Here is a 21,411-nt window from a genome sequence, read left to right as displayed (position 1 = left end):
CATGCACTGACACAAAAATTTTTTAAAAGCCTCTAGAAGCTCACACTCTAGCAAGCTTACATTATTTATCTATCTTTAAAATCACTGAATTTGACTCTATTTACATTGAGAAGACAAGATTATATTTTCTGAATTGTAAAGATAAGTGTTTAATTGAGATTATATTGTACATGATATATGTATAGTATTTGGCATAGCACTCTTCACATAGTAACTACTCAAAAAATGTTAATTCTGTTTTTACTATCCTCTCATAAAACCAAATATAATACCTATTTATAAATCTTATTAATTTATGTTTTATAATATATTGTTTTCTGCTTTTTGTTTTATTATCTCTGTTGGCTTTTCTATTTTTAATTTTTACATTATTTTACTAGTACTTTATTAATTTTATTTTTTGATTAATGATGAATTATTTAAGGCTAGATGATAAATCATGGAAATTTCCTCCTGATTAAAGCTTTACCTTCACCTCATGTTCTTTGATATGTAGAATTCTAAAATTTTCAGGAATTCTAGTCTATGTTCTTGTTTTACACACAGTTAGGGGAATTTAAAAATACTCTTATCTATTTGAAAGCAGTTAGGCTTTCTCTGAAGTAAAAGAAGATTAAACTTTATTTTTACTGGTTTACATATCCTTTAAAATTTATTTTCACTTTTCTTCTCTGCTAATTCATATTTAATATTTGTAACTATTCCATAGACACTTGAAAATATTGTTCCTACATTTTGGGGTATTTATGTATTTCAACCTTAACTATTTTATTATTCTGATCTTTCTTTTCTCCTGCCCTGTACATCACTGTACATTTAATGAAGATGATGAGAAGTTCAGTTTTGTTTTAGACTATCCTATAGCCAACTTATGAACATAAAAGGAAAAAACCAAATATAATAATGAAAAGGAGAAATGAGGAAGGGGCTATAACCACAGAGACAGAGATTTGTGTACATATTTATATATGTATTTTCAAACTTTATTGATACATAATATACATACAATAAAATTAATTCTAAAGCAGATGAATTATGATAATTATTTACAGTCATAAGAAATGCAATTTCTTTTTTTTTTCTTCTTTTTTTTAAATTTTATTAATGGTGTATAACATTATGGAAACAACAGCACATTGTATCTTGCATTTAAATGGCTATTCTGCAATAGTATGTTCAGTTGAGGGGCCCACATGATGGAAGTTTTGTTCACTATGTCATATAAGGAACTTTTGGAGGAACTTTTGTTATACGTATTTAGGGAATTTAATGAATATAAAAATTTATTTTCAATGAATAAAATGAGAGATTTGACTTATTCTACTTAACTCCAAATAAATGATCTAGGAAAAATTAATTTAACATTTTAAACATATTTCAGATCAATATAGAAGTACTTTTATGAAAACAGTAGAATTTAATATAGAAATAAGCTGCCTCTGGAAGTGGTATGCTTTATTTCATAGGAAATTTAGGCTATGACTGCTAGAATTACTATAAAGGAGGCAGCAGGATGAGTTAGATAACTTCTAAGACCCCCCTCCAACTCTTGGATTCTATTATTCTTTTGGAATAAACAAAAGAGAGACAAAGAATGGAAAAAGTACTTCTCTCTGCAACCATATTAGTTACTCCACTACAAAATGTGATATATACTGTGTCACAGTTCATTATAAACTTTAAAACATTAACAACTAGATAAGTAATAAATTGCATATCATTGGAATTAAGATATGTTTTCTGTTTCTTGTAATGCCAAACTAAATCTCACTTCTTGTCTGGTGTTCCTTGAGGGATGGGATGTTGAGTAGTTTACCCATGATGCACCTGGTAAATGAGATAGTATAATTTAGTGACTAATGAGGTACTTTGGGATATTTAGAAGATCCATTTATACTCAACAACTAGAGAAAAGAACTGAACATTCTTCAGTTCTCCCACATGGTTATGGATTTCTTTTTTTTTTCCTAAAGAATTGCACATTTTTATTAGTAAATGTTAAATACAAACAAAGACATGGGATAGGAAGAAATAAAATCACGAGAGATATATTGAACCTCTGTTTATTCTGTGTTTAAATTCTCTTTTATGCTTCAAGTATTTTAGATGAAACCTTGTACATATACTTTATCTAAACTGGGTGGAGTTAGAAGGCACTTAAGAGAACACTAGCCTGTTGGATTTTTTTTCAATTTTCATAGCTTCCATTTCATTTTTAATGAGATCCAAATGGCTTTTCAAATATATAATCATTTTAAAAGCTATGACATGCCTAAATGGACAATAGAACTTTTATCTTTTGTAATCTTAGCTATAGTACTCTTGTAAGTGAAGGATGTAAAATTCTGAATCATTCTGGATGTAAGTATTTTAAATTGTTGGCAATAAATAATTGGAAATAAGACACCACCCAGGAAAACATCTATCTTACTGAGCCCATTTATTAAACACTGACTTTTTCTGGCTCAAAAATATTTCGTTATTACATCAAAATGTCAAAATAAACCAATCTACTTCCATAAATTAGGTTTGTCTTTTAATATTGCTGATGAGAAAGAGCAGCAATGTAAAAATCACTTTGCTAAGCCATTTCCTGATGTAGTTCATATATACATACATTTAACATTTATCAATAATTCTGCTTGCTTATAAAACCATATACTAAAGAAAAACAAGTCAAAAAAAAAAAAAAAACCCAAAGATACAGCAACCGAAAAGATATATAAAATAGGCTGCAGTCATAGGTCAATTCTGTATATAAACTAAGAAGCAATCATATGTCAATTCTGAAACAATGAAAGTAAAATAAAAAGTATATTTAACTATGAGACATATTCATATTAGTTTAAAATATTAAAATGTCATTTTGTATCATTCCACATATCGTCTTAGTCTCCTGGATGATGTGACAATAAAACATGACTAATTCAAACACCTGGCGTCTAGTCTTCCAAAAACTTCAAGTAACTGAAAGGCTCCAAGTGTGTAAATGGAATAGGAGGAAGGGAAGAGAATTACCACAAGAAGCCTTTAAGCGTAAGAAGCAAACAGAGAAGAATAGAAGGCTCAGTTAATGCAATGTTCTCTTTGTCAACTGACCAAAAAGAAGCAGCTTATTTTCTGTTGTCAGGCTTTTCTTTGGAAAGGCAAGAAACAAAAGTAAACAGAGCAAAATACACAAAATAAGCAAACATAGAAGAAGGAGATTGGGGAAGAGGAATAGGAGGAAGAGGAGAAGATGAGAGGGAGCAAGTCCGGACCTTGATGGTGAGGATACAAAGAACAAAAATAAAGAAAAGAGACAATTCTGGAGACTGTTCAATTACCTTCAAGAAAACAAAGTTAGAAAATAAGAGAAATTAGGCTATGCAATTGACCCAATGCCAAATAACAAAAATGTTCCTAGTGTCAGATGAATTTACAGATGAAACTATAGAATTAAAACTGACTATGAAACATATGTGAGTTCAAATTTAAATTGTATAGCAGCAAAGACTAGACAGCAATCTGAGGAAAACCAGTCTGATACCACTCCCCCCACCAAAATTAAAAATATAACAATTTAAAAATGAAAACTAAAAAAATACATAAAACTAAAACAATGATGAAAATAAGATTAGTTTAACACTAACTGGTTTACTATTATAAGTAATGGAAAGTAAATATACAGTTCTTCATGTAATTTAATCACAGAAACTTGGTATAACTAATATATACTTTAAGGAAAACCAACTAACTTTAGGACTATTATCAAATAAAGACTTTGCAGTTATCAGATGAGGTAACCTGGAGCCACCAAATCATTCATATGTTATAATCACATGTTACAACAAGAGATGGATATCCAATCCTAGTTTGTGGGAGAAGTAGGCACTCTTGTGGACCAAATTTGGGTACACCATAGGTACACCACAGACCAACCAGAAAGCAGTATTGGATATAAACTAGAGTTGGAGTCAAAAGAAGAATGAAAAGGAGGAAGGTTTTGTATAAACATGTAAAATCGCAGCTTGTGTGCTTGTGTGAATGTATGGGATGCTGCAGACCTATTGCTTCTCTCACTGACTCTGGGTCAGCCAGGAGTAGTTAGTAAATCATGTAGATGTAATTCATTCTTTACTTGTTCTTCTAAGTGATTGATCTTGCTGCATGGAAGATAGCAAGAACCGAGAAAAGGCAAAGTTTCTTTCCCCTCATGCCTTCAGTGAGTTGGCCTGGGCTTGGAGTGAACTCAGTTCCTAATCTTTCTACTCTTGCTTTGACTGTGGAGGTTTGAGTTAGCTCATAACAGGAGACAGGAGAAGAAACCAACCATGGTTTCTTTCCAGCTTTCAATAACAGATAATTTTATTATTTAAGTTCTTCTAGCTTATTGTAAAGGGTGGAATAATTCCCAGTTAATTTTGTAAAAATGCAATAATCCTTGTACCGATGTCTTAAATACACAGTGGGAAAAAGAAAACTATAGCTCAGTTTAAAACAAAACATAGATGCAAATTTCCAAATATGTTACTAAAAAAACCTAAAGTAATTAATACACTAAAAGAATTATTTGTCATCTAAGAATTCATAGTTATTATTAAATACCTTATTAAAATATATCATATCAATGGCCTCAATATTTTTAAATATAAATCAATGTTTCTGAAAAGAACAATAAACACACATTCATTTCTAAAACCAACCGAACAACAAACAAACAAAAAGTTTAGCAAGCTTTAAAACATTCTACAAACACTAAACTCGGTAAAAGATACCAATCACTGAATAGCAAACAACATCATACTATAAAATGAAATATTGGAAGCATCTCATTAAAGTCAAAATACCAAAATCAACATTAGCATTTAACACTGTTTTTAGAAGTTCTGAACAATACAATGAGATAAAACATGGTGCAGTTAGGTATGCTTTTTTGGAAAAAAATGAACTTATTTGCAGAAATGTGATTATATAAATATAAAAACTTAGATGAAGTGAAAATTCCAATAATAGAAAAGAAAAATTGTAAAGTGGCCATAGGTGAGGCAAATGTACTCAATGACATGGCTTTCCTTTATTCCAAAAATAACCTTTATAGAGGGGTTGAAATTTAACAAAGTGCCCTTATCTCCCATTGTACATGAAATACGTGGTTTCTTATTTTCTGTATCTGATCTCATCTTTCTCAGCCATCCCTGCACTGCTGGGTTGCATGTGGGAACAAGAAATAGCAGTGGTTGACCTTAACTTGCTTATTAAGACAACATCTCTGCTATATTATCTTTTGACTTAAAGGACAGTCCAGCAGCAAGTTATTTTAACTTCGAAATTCTTAATCACATCATCTATAATAAGGTGCTTTAATAAATTCCTACTGGGATGAATCTTCATGCCTATAAAACATACAGAAATTGTCCTAGAGATAGAAAGCTAGAACAAACAGTTTATATCTAACTGTGGTTCCATTTTAATTCCGATATTTTGTAGGAAGACATCTTTTTTTGCTGGTCTCTACCAGGGAGAACTAATGAGGGGTGGAATTGGGAAAGAATTTAAATCCACAGAATTTTCCCCTGAAAGATTTTTTTGCTCATTTGGGATCACCACATCAAACACAGAAATTCAATTATTTTGTAAAGGTGAAAGATAATCTTCAAAGCAGGATAAATTAGAATGAACAAAAAAAAAAAAAAAAAAGAAAGAAAGAAAGCAAATATGTTTTAGCTGGATATCACAAACTGTGTGAGTAAATGTTTGTGTTTTTAAAAAGCTAAAGCACATTTTGTTGGTCATTTCCCCCATCACTTTGTGAGTTTGGCATCTAGCCCATGAAATTAAATCCATTTGTAATTGAGCCATCAAAAGAGTAGGTTTCTAAAGCCCTATTTTATAACAAAGGTGTCCTTATCCAATAAGCCTTTTAAAATCTTTAAATTGGGAGATTTCAATTCATCAAATCCATTCAGACATAAAAGTTTTAAGATCAAGATACCATATGAAGGGCAGGGTAAATGGTACATTAACTGTGATAAGCTTCACATTCTCTGGAGACATGCTCATTAAACTTAAAAGAAGCTATTTGTAATATCAAGATGCATTAGTAATGCTACAAGGAGAGAATGTAAATATAGTGGAATATACTTGCCAACATTAAAAAAATTATCTTCTTTTTGTAATTCCCAGCCACTTCATATAAATACCTGCTCACCATTGCATTGAGTAGCTGTAAGCAATTTATGCTTGAAGCTCCGGTACACAAAGGTGACACATTTGATAATGAATGCGCATATATGCAAATAATGGTTAAGTTTTATAAAGTTGCCTTAACTTAGTGTCTTTCTTCAAACAGATAGAGTATTGATAAGGAAAATAGTACGTTTAAATAGGGGAAACTTAAAGACACCACTCTTATAGCATTCATATGTATAAGAACCAGTAGTGATGTCAGCTCTCATTCCTGATTTTGGTTATTTGTGTCTTCTCTTTTTTGCATAATCAGTATGGTTAGACTTTATCAATTTTATTGATCTCAAAGAAGCTGATTTGATATCATTAATTTTCTCTAGTGCTATTATTTTTTATTTATTGATTTTTGCTCTGATATTTTCATTTTTATTTTTTAAAACAGCTTTATTGCGATATAACTGATACAGTAAAAACTGAACATATTTAATGTATACAATTTGGTTAGCTTGAACTTATGCATACACTTGTGAAACTATAATCACAATCAAGGTAATAAACAAATCTGTCACGTCTAATTTTCTTTATGCTCCTTTGTTATTGTTGTAAGAACACAGAACATGAGTTATGCCATCTGAACAAAATTTTAAGTGCACAATAGTGTATTGTTAACTGTAGGCACAATGTCATACAACAGATCTCTAGAACTTATGCATCTTGCTTAACTGAAACCTTTTTTAAGTTGAACTTGATAGTTAATTTACAGTATTATGTTAGCATAGTGATTTAATGTTTTTGCCAATTATGCTCCATTATAGGTTATTACAGGATACCAGCTACTTCCCTGTGCTATACAGTATATCCTTGTTGCTTATCTATTTTATACACAGTTTGTAGCTGTTAGTCCCATTCCCCTAATTTTTCTCTGACCTCTTCCCTCTCTCCTTTGGTGACCACAAGTTTACTTCTATATCTAGGAGTCTGTTTCTGTTTATATATACATTCATTTGTATTATTTTGAAGTTCCACATATAAGGGATAACTGATGCAGGATTTGTCTTTCTGAGTTATTTAGCTAAGCATAATATTCTCTAGGTCCATCCAAGTTGCTGCAAAAGGCAGTATCTTATTCTTTTTATGGCTAATATTCCATATACACATCCCGTCTTCTTAAGCCAATCATTTCTTGACAGGTACTTGGGTTGCTTCCATTTCATGGGTATTGTAAATAATGCTCCTAAGAACATAGGGATGCATGGATCTTTTCAAATTAGTGTTTTCATTTTTTCCAGATATTTACCCAGGAGAAGAATTGCTGGATCATTTGGTAGTTCTGTTTTTAGTTTTTTGGAGGAATCTCCATACTGTTTTTCATAATGGCTGTACAACATACCTTTCCACCAACAGTGTACAACAGACTGTTTCTCCACATCCTCTCCAATATTTATTTGTAAACTTTTTGCTGATAGCCATTATGACAGGGGTGAGGTGATATCTCATTGCAGTTTTTATTTGCATTTCTCTAGTAGCTAGTGATGTTGAGCATCTTTTCATGTGCCTGTTGGACATCTGCATGTCTTCTTTGAAAAATGTTTATTCAGCTCTTCTGCCAATTTTTTTTATTGGGTTGTTTCTTTTTTGATACTGAGTTGTATGATCTGTGTGTATAACCACTTGTTGGTCCCATCATTTGCAAATATTTTCTCCCATTCCATTGGTTGTCTTTTCATTTTGTCGATGGTTCTCCTAGCTGTGCAACAGCTTTTAAGTTTAATTAGTTCCCATTTGTTTATTTTTGCTTTTCTTTATTTTGCCTTAGAAGACTGATCCAAGAAAAAATTGCAGTGATTTTTGTCAAAGAGTTTTCTGCCTATGTTCTCTTCCAGGAGTTTTATGGTTTCTCTTCAAACATTTAGGTCTTTAAGCCATTTCAAATTTATTTTTGTATATTGTGTGAAGGAATGTTCGAATCTCCTTGTTTTACATGTGCTGTCCGGTTTTCCCAAAACCACTTGTTGAAGATACTGTTATTCCTTCATTGTATATTCTTACCTGCTTTGTCATAGATTAATTGACCATATGTGTGTGGGTTTATTTCTGGGCTTTCTATTCTGTTCCATTGATCTCTCTGTTTAGTGCCAATATCATTCTGTTTTGATTATTGTAACTTTATAGTAAAGTCTGAAGCCTGGGAGGGTTTTATCTCTAGCTTTGTTCTTTCTTCTCAAGATTGCTTTGGCAATTTTGAGTCTTTTGTAGTTCTGTTTGAATTTTAAAATTATTTTTCCTAGTTCTGTGAAAAATGTCATGGATACTTTGAAAAGGATTGCATTACAGCTGTAGATTGCTTTGGGAAGTATGGCCATTTAAAAAACACTAATTCTTCCAATCCAAGAGCACAGGATATCTTTCCATTTCTTTGTATCATCCTCAGTTTCTTAATCAGTGTTTTATAGTATTCAGAGTATAGGCCTTTCACCTCCTTGGTTAATTTTATTTCTAGTTATTTTATTCTTTTTGATGCAATTTTAAATGGGATTATTTTAGCTTTCTCTTTCTGATATTTCATTATTAGTGTATATAAACAAAACAGATTTCTATATATTAATCTTTTATGCTGCAACCTTGATGAATTTATTTATTAAATCTAATAGTTTTAGAGGTGGGTGGAGACTTCAAGTTTCTCTATATAAAGTATCAAGTCATCTGCAAATAGTCACAGGTTTATGTCTTCCCTTCTAATTTTGATACTCTTTCTTTTCTTTTCTTTTCTTTTTGTCTGATTGCTGCAGCTAGCACTTCCAATATATGTTAAACAGAAGTGGAAAGAGTGGACATCTTGTCTTATTCCTGAATTTAGCATAAAGGCTTTCAGTTTTTCACTGTTGAGTATTAGGTTGGCTATAGGTTTGTCATAAATGGTCTTTATTTTCTTGAGATATGTTCCCTCTTTACCCACTTTTGTGAGAGTTTTTATCATGAAAGGATTTCAAATTTTGTCAAAAGCTTTTTCTGTGTCGATTGAGATGATCGTGTGATTTTTATTCTTCCTTTTGTTAACATGGCATATCACATTGATTAATTTGCGAATGTTGAAGCATCCTTGTGAAATCCAACTTGATTATGGTGTATGATCCTTCTAATGTACTGTTGGATTCAGTTTGCTAATATTTTGTTGAAGATTTTGACACCTATATTCATCAAAGATATTGGTGTGTAATTTCTTTTTTTTGTATCATCTTTGTCTGGTTTGGGTATCAGGGTAATAGTGGCCCTGTAGAATGAACTTGGGAGTGTTCTCTTCCCTTCAATTTTATGGAATAATTTGAGAAGCATAGGTATTATTTTTTCTTTGTATGTTTGGTAGAATTCCCAGGTGAAGCCATTTTTTTTTCTCCCTGGATTTTGTTTACAGGGAGTTTTTTAATTACAAATTCAGTTTCACATCTAGTATTCAGTCTGTTCAAATTGTTTGTTTCTTTTGACTCAGTCTTGTCAGGCTGTATATTTCTAGAAATTTGTTCATTTCTTCTAGGTAGTCCTATTTTTTTGGCAAATAACTATAGTATTCTCATAATTTTTGGTATCTCTGGGATATAAGTTGTTATTTCTCCTCTTTCATTTCTTACTTTGTTATTTGCATCCTCTCTCTTTTCTTTTTTGTAAGCCTAGCTAAAGGTTTATCAATTTTGTTGATCTTTCCAAATATCACCCCTTTGTTTCATTGATCTTTTTTTTTCCCCCCTCTCTCTGATCTTTGTTATTTTCTTCCTTCTGCTGACTTTGGGCTTTTTTTTTTTTTTTTTTTTCTTTTTCTTTTTCTAATGCTTTTAGGTGGTAGCTTCACTTGTTTATTTGAGATTTTTCTCATTTCTTGAGGAAAGCCTGTACCTCTATGAATATCTGTTCTGTAACTGCTTTTGCTGCATCCCATATATTTTTGGAAAATTATGTTTCCAATTTTATTTGTCTCAAGATATTTTCTGATTTCCTCTTTGATTTCATCATAGATCCATTGGATTTTTAGTAGCATGCTGTTTAGTCTTAGAACACATTTCTATTAATTTTCTGTATCCTTCATGTTGAAAAACATATATTATGCAAATGAATCTTTATTTGTATTCCACAATCTATGATCATCTTTAGATAAGGACAGAATACCATTTGCAGTGTTTTACATCTTGTTTCACACTTGCTACATATCCTGATTATTCTTACGTAAGTGTATATAGAGAGATTTTCTGTTCTGCATAGTTCTGTCTTGTGTGAATCTTTATTCAGACAGCATGTCTCATTGAAAATCGTTTGGGATTTATTTGTTTGCTGTTTGTTTTGGTTTGGGTTTTTGCTATTTAAATGTTGCAGCAATGCATAATCTGGTGCTGTGCATTTTTGTATTTGTGCCAATTTATTTTTGAGGACAGATTCTTAAGAGTGATTATTTTTTCTGGTCAAAGGGTCAATTTATCATTTTAGAAATATTACCAAATTGCTTTCCAGTAACTTAGCTTGTTTGTGTCATCTTTCATCTTCACCAGCTTCATCATCAGAGTATATTGATAAACTTTTAGGTTTTTGCCAGTACTATCAGTGGCAAATCATATCTCAATATTTTAAATGTGTCTTTTTTATTCTGTGACAAAGTATCACAGTCTGGGATGACTTAAATACAGAAGTTAGAGCTCTAAGGGTTAGACACTTGAAATCAAGGTGTCAGCAGGATTTATTTATTCTGGGGGCTCTGAGGGGGAGAATCTGTTCCGTATCTCTCTGCTAGCTTCTCGTGACAGACAACAGTCCTTGTTGTTCCTTGGCTTGTGGCACATCTCTCCAATCTCTGCCTCTCTTTTTACATGGAAGTCTTCCAGTTTGTCTCTTTCTTCCCATGGCATTCTCCTCTCTGTGTGTATCTGTATCCAAATTTCCCTCTTGTTGTAAGGACACCAGTCACTGGGTAAAGGGTCCATCTTTCTCCAGTATGTCCTTAGCTTACCTTAGCCAGTTACCTCTACAAACAACCTTATTTCCAAATAAGGTCACATTCTGTGGTACTAGGAGTTGGGACTTCTATGTATTTTTTTGAGAGGACACAATTCAATCTGTAACACATGGAGGTTACCTCAATATGTTGGCAATGTGAAAAAAAAAAAATGTTGGCAATGTGAGACAGAGCTGGCTGGTATTCACAATATTTGATTCTCTTCTCTTCCCACAACATGTAGTCAGATGATATTTTATAGGAACTTTGCATCTAGTAGGGACCTATGGTTATTTTTTACCAATGAAATATAGATGAAAGTGACATGTGATGCCCATAGGTTGAGCAGTTAAGGGCCCAAGTGCCCCCCTTCATTCTTCATCTTCCCCTCCCTCCCTCTTTCTTTCTCTCCCTCCCTCTCCCCCTTTCTCTCTCTCAGCTACTTTGCTGTGCAGACACTAAAAAGCCAGTGAAGAACTTTACTGGCAGAGATATTACAGAGATAGAGGTAATGTTTATGGATAATTCCAAGGAAAATAGCTTCTTCTGACCCTACTAGGAATATTATTTGGATATCCCTATTGGAATATTATTTGACTAAGAAATAACTTTTATTATGTTGTACCTATAGGACTTGAAGATTATGTATTTACCAATCAGAAAAGGGAAAATTTAAGTGGGTGCTACAGATGGATGGTGGGTGGTCTGTGGTGAAGAAACATCTCAGTGACTGGAAACGTGGTGATCCAAGTTATGCAGCCACAAAACCCTGAGTGAAACTGTCACCTGCAATAATTTGGAACACAGAATATAGACTAATTTAGCCTGTGTCCTACTCATTGGCTCCTGGAGGCTTCTTTTGACAGTGTGTTATAAGAAAGATGAGATCAGGAAATATTCGGTCAGTTTGTGAACATAAATAAAAAGGGATAGAGAAAGTTTATAAATTTTAAGCTTTTCAGAGTTTTAACAGCCAACTTACTTTCTCCACCCAAATATAATAGATTAAAAACAAGAAAGTTCCCTTGAGATTCCTCAGTTGAAGTGCTTGACTTGATCTGGATGTAAACATGAGAGGAAGAATGTTACCCGCCCAAAAGCAATCCATTTGCTCCAGGTATGCCCCAGGGGCCCAGATTTAGCTGAAGGAAAGCCAGGGGGCAAAAAGGCAACAATATAAATCAGACTTGAAACCCATGTCTAAAAAAGTACTTTGGGTGTGGCTAGTGGCACTTAGAGCTAAGTGAGAACAAAGAAGTAAGATCCATAAAAGATTTTTAAGAGACTTAAAATGCCAAAGGAACACTGGGTTGAGAATAAAAAAATTCCTGTGACTGTTGAAAGTCTTAAAATAACATTCACATAAAACCCTACGGAGATGATGACGGAATTTAATTCTCAGTGATTCAAAATACTTTTGGAAATGTTTCGTAAATACTTTGAATGAAATTTTCTATAGGCCAAGGAGTATGTTCGGACTTGCTAGAAGAACATTGCTGAATGTATTGCCCATTAAGATGACCTAGACCCAGCAAATGAAGGCCTGAACTGTAAATTCCTTTTAAACCCCAACTCCACTTAAGAAATAAATAAATTTCTTTTGTTTCTCAAAAAAATTTATTTCAAAAAAGGTGCTTAATTAAATGAGCAATTACTTAGCTTTGTTATGTTTAGGTAATTAACTTTTTTCCTTTATCTTCATGGTGCTTTAACAATTGCCTTGAATATGTGAACTTCACTGCAGTTTGCCTAAACTAGTTTCTGAAAGCAGGTATGATATAAATAATATGTCCGTGATCAATTTCCTGTGAGAATTGATTTCAGATTGTAATTCGTAACCCTCCTGTTTTGTTGTCTAAATCATATGAAGTGGTGGCATGGATATTTTATTACTATGTGTTGAGTGAGATTTATTGGCAGAACGAAGATTAGTGTATTAGAAAATTTATTACTAAAGAAGAGGTTGTTTTATGCTGTGCTTGTGAGAGGGCTGACTTTTTGAGGGCTGGATATTTCCTGAACTTAGGCAATTTCACCTATTTATGTTGTCGACTGAAATAAATGTGCAGCCTAAAAGTTGAGAGTTATGTTTTATTTGGCGGGAGGACTCCATCCGGAATGACAGCCTCTCAGATCTCTCTGAGGGACTGCACCTAAGAGGTAGGGGAGGGGCTAGGATATATAGGAGCTTTACAACAAAGACCAGGTAGTTGGAACAATAAAAGATTACTTGTTATCTAAAGAAAACCAGGCATTTCAAGTTAAAGAATTTAGTGCTCTTCTATGTATGGGAGGAAGCAAACATTTGGGCTCATTGAATTCATTCCTTTGACAAGCACCTAGCTAACTAGGGCCAGTACCCTGTCCTTTCTTATTCTGAGTCCCCTCAGGGTGCACCACTGTGAGTGGCTGCAGAGGCTGGGCTGCAGGCTTGTCCTCATTGGAGGGGGGCGGCCAGCGGCTGATGACTTGATGGTTTTAACATTCTTTGTTTACTGATATGGTTTGCAGTGTTTTTCGTTCACAATGTGCTTGTGTTAGGATTTCTCTGCTGTGTTTAATTACATAACATCAAAATCATTTGAGATATAGACTATGGTCATGACTCAGAATTTGTTTTCATGTATGCACTTGTAATTTATGTCTTAAGATAACAAAGAAATGATAAAGAAAATGAGACACCAAGAACATATTGATAGAGACAAAAATAAAACTAACATACTCAAAAGTTAAATATTTAAGAAGTTAAGTATTCACAAATTAGTGCTGAGGATGTGGAGATGCTATGATTTAGATTGAGGAGAACGTAGCATTGAATATTGAAATAAAAATTGAGAACACTATTTCCAGAAATGTATTCTATGAAAACAAGTTTGAGGGTTAAAATAAATTGTATACTAGGCTGAAAAAAAAAATTGAACAAGTTTCTTAAAGGTATCCTTTAATTGCTAATACAAATTGTGAGTCAAAATATTGTATATTAGGGACATCTTGGGTTATTGTATACAAAGTTTTCATACCTTTGGCATCAACTCTTGTTATTGGAGACTTTTTAGCTCCAATGACTCAGGGATTGCACTTTGGAAAATGGCCTATTCTACACATAGAGGCAACAATTACAGGAAAGTCTATGTGACACTATCAGTGTACAATAGTAGTAATGATGCAGGAAAACAGATGTGGGGCATGACAAGGGCTGTGTACCAGGGTTTGGTTGAGCCCCTGGGATGTGCCCCGCCAAGCATGGGTCCTTGGCTTTGCACAGGAAAGAATTCAAGAGCGAGCCACAGTTGAGTGAAGGTAGATGTATTCAGAGAGATACATTGAAAGGCAAGAGAAAGGCCACGAGGTGTGGGAGTTGGGTGCTCAGATTATAAGTAGGTACACATTCCATAGACAGAAATGGGCCATCTCCAAAGACGGAGAGAGAGGGGTGGCGGGAAAGGCGCTGTGTTGCTGGTTTTTATGGGCTTGGTGGCTTCATATGCTAATAAGTGGAAGGCCCAGTCTAAGTAGCCTGAGGAAGGGGCTGGGATTCCCAGAAGTTGGCCATTTCACACTCTTTGACCTTTTGTGGCTAGCCTTGGGACTGCCTGTGGGCGTGTTATTCACCATGTTAATATATTACAATGGACGTATAATGAAGCTCAAGATCTGCTAGAAGTTAAATCTCTCATCATCCTGAGCCTCAAGGCCTGCTGGGGGTTGAATCTTCCACCATTTTGATGTTAATTGCTGTAGCAGTCCTTGAATGGCTGTGCCCTGCCCCCTTCCATTCTGTCTCAGTAACAGTGACAATAAATATAGCATGCCCCTTTTGAAAAATTTCTTCCTGACTTTGTAGTGAATGTATCTGATATACCAAGTATACATTCCTAGTTATGCTTTGGTTGCATTAATTTAGCTCCTCAATCTTGGATTTCCTTTGCTGACCACAGTATTGTCCCACTCACTGTGACTATATATACTTTTATTTAAGATAGAGTCGCCTGTGAGCAATAAGTCAAGTACCCTACACTGCTATGCACTTCGGAAAGTGTGAGTGGTATGTCTCAGACTTATGCAGATGTGGAGCAGAGAACAACAGCAGTACCTTGGAGACGGTTACAGCATGTGTGTTGGATGCATACTTAGATTGTTCTAATATGAATTGCAGTGCACATATCCAGATGTTGGCCATGCTGTTAATTTCCCTGGACAAATAAAATGGCTGGCTATCAAAAGATAACTCATAACATGAGGACAAATGAATTGGAAATATGTCAGCAATGGCATATTTGAAAGAACACTTGACCAGACGTCTCATTCCGGCAATATTGGACTAGTCATTTAATCTCTATGGGTTTATAATAAGGAAGTTGTAAGAGATTTTCAGAGATACCTACAATTCAAAAAGTTGACTGAAATCTTTGACTCACTCACTTAAAAAAATGACGGCTATTATTTCCCATATATGTTTGCATGTGGCCAGATACTTAAGACCAATTCAGTGATCATTTTTATTTTATATGATGTACTGTGTCAGAAAGTTATGCTCTAGTCACAGGATAAAGGTTTTTCTATTTTTTTTCTATATTGTGAATATGTAGTTTTCCCTGATTAATCTTTCTTTTGTGAATATGATGTCACAACACATTATAAATTTATCATTATCAGAGGTTTCTTCATCTTGTGTTTATAGTAAGACTTTGATAAAATGTTCTGGTAAATGACTCTGGTGGGAAGAGAAAAAATGGGTTTAAGGTTCAAGATCTATGATCTGTGTTGTAATTTATTTAAAACCCAAGGAGTTATTCTTGCCCGATGCTAATAACCCAATGCAGCAAGAATTGCCTCCCAAAATCTGTTATTGAATATAAAATTAATGGGTATTTACTTGCTTGGCATCTTGTTTCCATTTCTTTTTTTACTGATCCTTGGAGATCCTTGATTTAAGCTGTGTTCAACTCTTTCTAAAGCGTTCTACCACCATCTAGTGTCAACAAATAGAAATTTCATTTCAGTTTACTGATTTTGCAATTTTTTAAATATTATTTGGAATTTGCATGATTTTGCCAGTATGAGTCAATATGGCTTTGTGAAGAGATAAATAAATTATACAAAACAGTGTTTAATATTACTGGAAATAGTGAGTTATGTTTAATATTCAGTAGGAATGTTTATTAAGAGATATTTTATTTCTAAGCTACAAAAGAGGCAAATAATTGATCATCTAACTTTTAAATGCACTGAAATATATGGCATATTAAGTATCACACCTGAATAGACAATTACCTCTATTAAAACTCCCTTCACTCTTCACATCTACATTACCTATGTATTAGAACACTTGTTGATCAATTCAAAACTTTATATTGGACATTCACAATTCCACCTAATGTGTTAGGAATCTCCCATATTAGCTTATATGTTTTTGTATATTATTCAACCAGTGTATTCAGTATATCTAGTTACAATTCTGATCAGTGTGCATTTTATAGCTTTATTAAATACATTTTAATTCACCTGCATTTTTGTCATAATATGACCTGAATGTTGTTTGATTTGATTATTATTTTACATTTCATAAGAAATTAATCAGTCAGTCATTGTTCAGCATTTCCTATGCACCCAGTGTTCTTACTCTTACAACCTTTTGCATGTCTCAAAATATCTTGCTCTTTTATCTTTAGTCAGCCTTTCAGCCAGTATAATCAATATTAAAAATTCAATATTGACCAAGGAGAAAATACAGCAATCAATGAGCTATTCATACACATATGTTAATAGCTTTATAAAAATTACTGCTAAGATGAATGTATTGTGTTAAGGGATAAAGTCATGTTCTTATTTTATTGCAAACTTTTGATACTTAGAACCTATTAACAACCACACACACACACACACAAAAACCTGCCAAAATGTTGTATTATTTCTAATTAGTGTAAGCCCACCTGGTTCAGATTTTGGCACCATGACTAAAGGAGTCATACCAAAAAATGACAGTTCTATGCTAATCACATTTTATAACAATGGCAAATTGTGGGCATAATCCTATAAAGAGTGAAATCAGCAGGTATCCTTAGAGCTGACTATAACATTCTGAATTTTAAAAATTTGACCTTTGATCATCTGCCACTTATATTCACATGTACATAAAAGGACACTGTTGAAGTGTTTTAAATACCATCTATCAGCTCTTTCTGCCTAAATTTACATCTCTGTTCTGGGCCTCTTTCCTGAAATCCAGACTCACATATCAAGTTGCCTAATCTGCTTTTCTACTTGAACATCTAATAGGCATTTCGCAATACACACATTTAAAACTTAACTTTTTCCCTTGCAGTCTGCCCCTCCCTGTCTTTTCCATTTCCGTTGCTGGTAATTCACACCTGTGTGTTGCATAATCCCCAAAACTTCACCCCCTCCTTCTGTCTCACCCACACTCACTGGGAACTTTGAAATATGACTCAAATCTGATGATCTCATACCATGTACACATCTCCACCTTGACCTCAGCCATGTGCAACAGCCTCCTAAGTGGTCTCCCTACTTCAACCCTTTCCTGTTTGTCCCCTCTTCTGTGGTCTTAGCTCAGTGAAGCAGCCAGAATAATCCTCTCAAAACACAGGTTTAATCATAAACCGCTCTTGACCCAGCACCCCAAGCTTCCTTCCTTCCTTCTCCTTCCATGATGATAATCACCTTAAACAGGGATTTTTCTCCAGCCCTCTCTCTGTAATACCCTCACCTCAGTCTTGACGTTCACCACTCACTGCTTTGTCTTCCTTCCCCGTGTTCATCCCCAATTAACATGCCATTTATGCTACTCTTTTGTTGTTTTTGTTGTCTGTCTCCACTCTGTAGAATGTAAACCTTGAAAACATACACACTTTTTTTACTTTAATTCACTGCAATCTTCCACTACAGAGAACAGTGTCAGGTACTTAATATAATGGCTGAATGAAAAAAAAAAATTGAATGAATGCAACCAGTTTTCAACTAGAAAATGATCTGGGTTGATTTCAACCTAAGAATTGCTTGGTTGGGGACAAATTAAGTCCATTTAATTCACTTTTTAAAAGTAAGCATTGAAAATTGTGATCTGATGTTACAAATATTTTACCTGATACCCTTTATCCAGGAAGCCAAAGGTATCTCTGGATTAATTCACAGGAGACAGAGAAGCAGGCTTATCCTCCAGGCAAATAATGGGTTTCCTTCACTTTCCTTTTATTGTTTCTAACATAACACTTGGCTCTCCACCAACTAAATGCACAGTATCCTATTTCATAGATGAAGTCCTTTTAAACCAGGCAACAGTAGTTGAAAGTAGGATGCACTGTGGCATGTTGTAACAGAATGGAAATGTGTACATGTGATCAGGAAGAAGGCAAAGCATGGCTTACTTTTTCCTTAGGTGTTTTGAACATCTCTTAAATGTTTCATATACAAGCTGAAAGTAAATGAGGAAAAGTGTGCTCTGTGTGTGTGTGTGTGTGTGTGTGTGAGTGTGTGTGTGTGTGTGTGTGTGTGTGTGTGAATGGGGAATTTTAGTGTTCTTCCTTGCTTTCTCCCTCTCTCTTGTAAAGCATCATGTGGAGTAACTACTTTCTTTATTCTGACATATAGCCAATAATGAAAAAACAGAACTAACTGTTAATGAAAAGTCTAACAGAAAAGGAAGACCATCTCCCTCTTTATGCATTGAATGATATGAAGAGAATGAATATTTCTGTGATACTGAGTCTCTCTTTCTCTATATATAGTAGTCTATGTCTTTTATTGCTCAGTCCTTTATAAACTCTATGATAATTATCTTAGTTACAAGTTAAATTTGAACTAATCAAAACAAAGAAAAACACTGCCTATTTAAGGATATTTAGTACATTTACCTTATAAACTGAAGTTTACTCATATTGTTGCTAAAGCACAGTATTATCTTTCCTTCTGCACTTACGATTTTGGGGTATAAATGCAATACATCTCTATTTATTAATACTAAAGACAACCTAAGTAAAACTTTGGAAAACCCCTCAATTTTCTCTCGGAATACCAGAAATTTTATGTTTGCTAAAATGAAGTAAGATTTTGCTTGATGACTTTTGGAGGGGTATGCATTTTTTTAATTTAAATAGTTTTATTTTTTAATTTTATTAAGATGTAATTGACATACAGCACTGTATAAGTTTAAGGCGTATAACATGATGGTTTGATTTACATATATCGTAAAACTGACTACCATAATAAGTTTAGTTAATTTCAGTCATCTCATAGAGAAACAAACAAACAAAAAATTTGTTTTCTTCTCATAAGTCTTAGGAACTACACTGTTAACAACTTTGATATTTACCATACAGCAACATTAACCATAGTCATTATGTTGTATCTTATACTACAGGATCATTTTGATAGAAAAAATGCAACACTATATTTCTTATTGACTGATGAGAAGTTATGATCCAGTGCAATCTTACTGAGATTGAATATTTGCAAGAATGGTGAGTAGGCTGAACAGTTCCATTATGTAACTATATCTCTCCCTTGCCTCGTATCTCAACAACATTTAAGTGACAACCCAATATTAAAGACATTGAGGAAATAACCTAGGAAAAATATCAAATTTATATTTATTTTATCAAATTTTTGTATTGAATCTACATTCCTATACCTACATGTCTTAAATAGAAGCATCTTCTTTGCTTGATCCCTTGATCATTATGTAGTATCCTTATGTCTTATAACAGTCTTTATTTTAAAGTCTATTTTGACTTAATATAAGCATCGCTACTCTGGCTTTCTTTGATTTTCCTTTTCATGGAATACCTTTTTCTATCCCCTCCTTTTAGGCTGTGTGTGTCTTTAGATCTGAAGTGAGTCTCTTGTAGGCAGCATGTATATGGGTCCTGTTTTTGTATCCATTGAGCCACTCTGTCTTTTGATTGGCTTATTTAGTCCATTTACATTTAAAATAATTATTGATAGGTATATAATTATTGCTATTTTCTTAATTGTTTTTGGTTTGTTTTATAGTTTTTTGTTCTTCTTTTGCTCTCTTTCATTGTGATCTGATGGCTATCTTTAGTGTTATGGTTGAATTATTTTCTCTTTTTTTGTGTGTGTATTTATTACAGACCTTTGCTTTGTGGTTACCATGAGGTTTATATATAACAATCTCTCAATCTCTCTCTCTCTCTTATATATATATAAGTATGTATAGGTATGTGTGTGTGTATATGTATGTATGTATGTATATATATGATTATTTTAAGTTGCTGGTATCTTAAGTTCAAATGCATTTTAACAAAACTTCATATTTACTCCCCACCACCATGTTTACTGTTTTGACATCATAATTCACATCTTTTTGGTTTGTGTATCTCAACTACTTATTGTGGATAACTGACCCTCTCTGTCTAATACTTAACAGTATGTATATCCACTAGGTAAACTAGATATACTAAGGAAATATGCAAGTGTGTAAATCCTCCAAATACTAAGAATTTAAAAACTCCTGGAAGAAATTTAACAAATCCACTTAGTCATGTGCTTACTGTTACTTTCATAAATTTACAAGTGAAGTTTGGCAATAAAAATAGCATTGCCAATTTTTTCCAATTTTTATTATCCTTTGAGGAATATCTTTGTATTGTATATAGTATTAAATATGTGTAGAAATGAGAAAAGAAGTGGCAGTGTACATTCCAGGAAAAAGAATAGATGAATTGAAATTCTGAATTCCATAACTTGTCCTGACCACTCCATGTATCTTCACAAAAAGATGAGTTATTTAGGCTGTCTCATTTTTTTCATCTGCAGATGTAAATATGAAATGTTTCAATGTCACCACAATAATAGTAGAGCAAATACAAGATTTCTTAGTAATTCCTATCTAGGAACAGCAATTAAAATGATAAGAGTCAGAATCAGGGATAGTAGGAGCTATTAAAAAAAAAAAGCTGATCACATGTCTATGGTTTTTGGATCCCTTATAATCATGAAGCTATGTGTATCATTGCTTCTTCGGGCTTCTACTATTCTACCTAGGGGAGATTTCCAAACTCACAAAACAGGCAGAATCTATATAAACTTTTTTTTGAAGAATTTGTAAGAGATTTCTTTTGGCACAGTGTTCAAAGGAAGACATGCATGAGGAAATATTAATATGGTTTTCAATTACTGAATGAGTCTTAATTCAAAATTAGAGCAAATTATTAAGTTATTTAAACAAATATCACATAAATGCTTTACTGAAGGGAAAATAAAATGTAAGTAATGTGAATTTTCAG

The 21,411-nt window shown here is 33.3% G+C and overlaps 1 long non-coding RNA gene across 2 annotated transcripts in view; it reads left to right on the top strand.

Annotated features, from left to right (window-relative positions):
* The window catches only part of LOC123614502 (uncharacterized), a 455,655-nt gene that overhangs the window by 55,908 nt on the left and 378,336 nt on the right, over positions 1-21,411 (top strand). For both annotated transcript variants that reach the window (XR_012508250.1, XR_012508249.1), the window contains exon 2: positions 19,524-19,623. This is a non-coding gene — a long non-coding RNA (uncharacterized LOC123614502). The remainder of the gene's footprint in view (positions 1-19,523; positions 19,624-21,411) is intronic.

Source organism: Camelus bactrianus, chromosome 7 (genome assembly GCF_048773025.1).
Source record: "Camelus bactrianus isolate YW-2024 breed Bactrian camel chromosome 7, ASM4877302v1, whole genome shotgun sequence".
Classification (NCBI taxonomy): Eukaryota; Metazoa; Chordata; class Mammalia; order Artiodactyla; family Camelidae; genus Camelus; species Camelus bactrianus.
This window is presented reverse-complemented; position numbering and strand designations above follow the sequence as displayed.